Raw genomic sequence first — 5,000 nt, 5'->3', positions numbered from 1 at the left:
TATATATATATATATATATATATATATATATATATATATATATATATATATATATATATATATATATATATATATATATATATATATATATATATATATATATATATATATATATATATATATATATATATATATATATATATATATATATATATAGTCCGTTTAGAAAGTAACGGGACTGACTTCACAGAAATTTTATTCCCAAAATATATTTAAATCACAGCTTGTCCCCTTCAAAATGGTTTCCCTCCAGTCTCACACACTTGTCCATCCTCTTCTACCATGCTTCAATGAACCCCCAGAAGGCTTCTTCTGGTTCCTCCGGAGCTTTGCCGTCACGGCCCTTTTGATGGCCTCCACATCAGGAAATATGATCCCCTTGATCACCCCCTTGAGCTTTGGGAATAAGAAAAAATCACAGGGGGCCAAGTCTGGCGAATATGGGGTTGCTCCAGAGTTCGCACGTTCCTCTCCGCCAGAAACTGTCAGATGTGCAGGGCACTGTGAGTCGGGGTGTTGTTCTCCTGCAGATCCCTCCTCTTGTCCTGGACTGATCTCATGAGCCACCGGAAGATCTCCTTGTGCAAGTATTGATTCACTGTTTGACCCTGTCGTAGAAACTCAAAGTGGACGATGCCTTTGATGTCAAAAAACGCGATGAGCATCACTTTGACCTTCAACTTCGACATCCTTGCTTTCTTTGGTCTTGGTGATGCCGGACTTTTCCAGTGATGACTCTGCCGTTTGGTCTCAAGATAGTATTTGAATATCCATGATTCATCATCAGTAATGACTCTCCGGAGCAGGTCTGGATCATCCTTGAGGCGCTCGATAATGTCTTGACAGACAGTGACTCTTTGCTGTTTCTGGTCCTTGGACAACAGCTTGGGAACCACCTTTGCACACACATTGCACATTTCGAGATTTTCAGTGATGATGCTCCAGACAGTGTACTTGTTGATGGAACGTTCCTCAGCAATCATCCGCACCGTGAGTCGACGATCTGCACGCACTATCTGCTTCACACGCTTGATGTTGTCCACCATTCTGCTCGTTGAAGGTCTTCCAGACCGTGGATCTTCTTCAACCTCCTCCCGTCCCTCTTTGAACCTCTGGTGCCATTCAAATACATGATTCGAAAGGTGTTTTGCCAAGCTTGGCAAGAAACTTCAGATTGGCTCTCTGCTCACGACTCATAGTGCGACGACTCAGACGAGACAACGTGTAAAGCACGACCTGTAAAAAATCACACAATGAGGGTAGTCAACCATCAACAATCACAAATATTGCTGGAATGTTGCAAAAGACTGACACAACCCGTTCATTCAAGTTGTGTCAGTAGAGCACACAGCAGGCTCAGTCCCGTTACTTTTTAGATGGACCTCGTATACACACACACACACACACACACACACACACACACACACACTCACTATTAGTTTATATTGGGTAATGTTGAGCTTCCTGGGAATGAGGACTGATCACCATTAAGCATGAAGAAAGTAAGTTGTGGTCAGGACCTGAGTACCTCATGGAGGCCATCCTACTTTAGAGGTGATGTGTTGGTGTTACATCAATGTCATGTCGCATTCAGGGTCAGAAGAATCATTTTTTGTTTGATTTATCCTTTTGTGACCGCAACCCACCACCAAAATGAAGAGTGGAAGGGCACCGACAATGCGTTCATGTGCGAGACAATGGTTGTTGCTCACAGATCGAGCAGCATTTGCTGATATGGAACTTGTTCTGTGCCGTGTGACATCACCAGGTTAAGGGAACCTTGTTCATATCGTCACAAGTAAATGATTTTGCAGTTTACTGTCCGACAGCTTTTCGTGAAGGCGATCTCACTCCTTGACGATTTAGCCAGCAATGCAACGTATAAAAATGAATGTAAAACGTTGGCATACACTGAAATTTTGATGGTTTTTTTTAAAGTTCTGGTCGTATTCATAACGTGTTGGTCGTATGCATAACATATTAGTAACGGGCACAGAACGTTTCGTTGTCTTATAGATAACTTATACCAACGAATGCTTAACCTGTTGTCGGCGTTCACAACCTATGCCCAACGATAGTTTAACTTAGTCATAGCGCGCTGCACGTATCGCCGACGAACTCGTGGCGTAGCCTGTTAAAAACCTGCCGCACGCCGATTTAAATCATAACCGCCTGAGAATTGGAAGTGTCAACCACGCAGTCACACCTTGACGATTTAGCCAGCGTATGCCGACCTATGAAAAATGTGTCTAAAACGCTGACACACGTCGAATACGGTATGGGTAAGTTGTGTCCGTTAAGAGCACGCTGAAAAACGATGAAGTACGCTGTCATATTTCATGGTACGTCTCGTACGTCATGAAATTTCAAGCACGCTGAAAATTTTACGACGTACTCGCCGTGTGGCTCACACGTTCCGCTACGCTGGGAATAAGTTGTAGGCACGATATGCGATCGTTGACACACGTCGACACAACTTCCTTGTAAGTTACTCATAAGTTGAAACATGTCGAGGTAATGTTTAGCACACCCGAAACTTATTTTCTCCATCAAGGCACATTTTCGTTTTTTCTCCTTGGCTCCGTAAAGGCACGTGACCAAATATCTGAAGTTGTTGTTGTTGTTGTTATTGTTGTTGGTTTTTTTTTTTAGTCTATCACGAATTTTAAAATAGATTCGGACATTTGCTTTTAAGTTTCGACGTCGACGTGACAATATCCTCAAACAGAAAATATTCACAGAGGAGGAACTAAGAATAAGACATGAGCAAACTGAAGAGGCAATCGGACGTGACGTAACGACACGTGACGAAATATCGGAAGTTATTGTTGTTGTTTTTTTTTTTTTTAAACGTTGCCAATACACCATTATACGGTAGCTGTAAATTAGAAACACGTTCAGTAAGTTATGTGGTCGTCCGGAAGACGTCAATCAAATACGTCTACATACATCAGTATGCGTTGGAGGTACGTTACACATAGGTTCATAGCACGTTACTCGTATGTTAGAAATAAGTTTTGGGTATGCTAAGCATTACCTCGACGTGTTTCGACTTATGAGTAACTTACAAGTAACGTGCCTCGATGTGTGTCAACGATCGCATAACGTGCCTCAACGTGTGTCAACGATCGTGTAACGTGCCTACAACACGTTACTCATAGGTTATAAATAAGTTTTGGGTACGCTAATCATTACCTCGACGTGTTTCGACTTATGAGTAACTTACAAGTAACGTGTGTCGACGTGTGTCAACGATCGCATAACGTGCCTACAACTTATGGCCAGCGTAGCGGAACGTGTGAGTCATACGCTGGCATACGTCGTAAAATTTCAAGCATGCTAAAATTTGAGGACAACCGCAAAGTACAACGATGAAAGCCAGCGTACTACGACGTATGGCAGTGTTTTTCAGTGTGCTTTTAACATATACAAAACTTACCCATAACGTATTTGACGTGTGCCAGCAATTTAGACAAATTTTTCATAAGTCGGCATACGTTGGCTAAATCGTCAAGGTGTGACAGCGCCTTGAGATGGGGGCGGGGGTTTGGTGGTTCAAACCCCAGCTGAGTCATACCAACGACTTTGTTTTTTCACCATACTAAAGAATGGTATGTGGTGCTTCCTTGCTTGACACTCAGCATTTGAAAAGAACAGAGCATGGACAAACAACACTGGGAAGGCAATGGCAAACCACCCAGTATAACTCTTGCGAAGAAACTGCATCGGCTGCACTGATGCTCTTTAAATGAAGTATGGTGAAGGTTTTATACATCTATACTGCATCGCCTTACGAAAATGACGTTGGGTTAATGAGAGGTTAATTATTCAGTAGTTATCTCCTAATGAGTGTCAGCATAAGTGTTTGTAAATCCCAATTCGTATTGACCAGAATCAGATGTCGAGTTAGATTTCCTGTCACTATTTATCCTCATGTCTGTCTCTTTTTCCATCTCTCATCCATGTTTTATCTTAAATCCCCTCATTGTATTTTCCTGACACCTCAACATGGGCGGCACGCGTGTGCTATGTCAAGCCTCGTACACGTTTTACAAGCAGAGCATAGCTGTGTGTGCCACCTCGCACTCGACAATGCATGACCAAAACCAGCACAGGAGGGAGGCGAGAGGGCTGCCGACATAAGACAGGACAAAACTCCTCTCTTTTTCAACCGGGACCATCGAAATTGTCACAGCTGGGAGGCTTAGTCAGTCTGTGAAGCCGTCCAGGAAGCCGTGAAGCTGTCCATCAGTCGATGAAGACAATATGCCTGTTAATCGCGTCCTGTTTGAACGTCAGTTGCAGACTACACAGACGTCTATAAATTACGTACCATTGGAATGATCCGTTCACAGTTCAGCTATGTGACTTGTATGTCTATTAGTTACTTACTGTTTGAACGTCAGATGCACCCTGACTTCACACACTTAGGCCTATTAATTATGTACTATTGGAATGTATGTTTTTACACTTTAGGCTGCTGAGACCCCTTCAACTGTTTAAGACCCTAAAGAAGCCTAATGACCCAAAAGACCCCGAGGACCAAAACACCCCGAATACCCAAAAGACCCCGAAGACCGTGAAGACCCATTAGAGCTTCACACGATTTGGACCCCTTACACCCTTCAGGCAGATTAGACACCTTATACCCGTGAACATTTAGACCACTTGAACCTTTTTATATTCCAAATAAATATATCACCAAAATTGCAAATAAGTTGCAACGAAAAAATGTTTGTATTATGATTGGCATAAATCATGACAACACATGGCAGGTCAGGTCATGACAACACTAACAGTTTGTCGGCGACTAAACTGCCTCCCCCACCAGGTTTTTTTGGTGAGGAGGGTGTTTGGATATGGACACCCAGCAGGATTAAAAACAAAACCTGTCAAAGGGCAGAGGAGCTCCTTGTGAGCCAACGGCCATCCATATCTAGTGCCCAACTGTGTCTGCGGACGTCCTCCTGCAGTTGGGGTACTTCTTATTAGGAGGTTGG

At 42.9% G+C, this 5,000-nt stretch overlaps 1 protein-coding gene across 4 annotated transcripts in view; it reads left to right on the top strand.

Annotated features, from left to right (window-relative positions):
- Positions 1–5,000, top strand: part of LOC147032137 (leucine-rich repeat and fibronectin type III domain-containing protein 1-like) — a 337,112-nt gene that overhangs the window by 55,218 nt on the left and 276,894 nt on the right. The window lies entirely within an intron of this gene.

This window comes from Eptatretus burgeri, chromosome 2, assembly GCF_056783735.1.
Source record: "Eptatretus burgeri isolate ZD-2024b chromosome 2, Ebu_testis_v1, whole genome shotgun sequence".
Taxonomy (NCBI): Eukaryota; Metazoa; Chordata; class Myxini; order Myxiniformes; family Myxinidae; genus Eptatretus; species Eptatretus burgeri.
The sequence above is the reverse complement of the archived record's forward strand: the minus strand, read 5'-3'. Positions and strand labels throughout refer to the sequence as shown.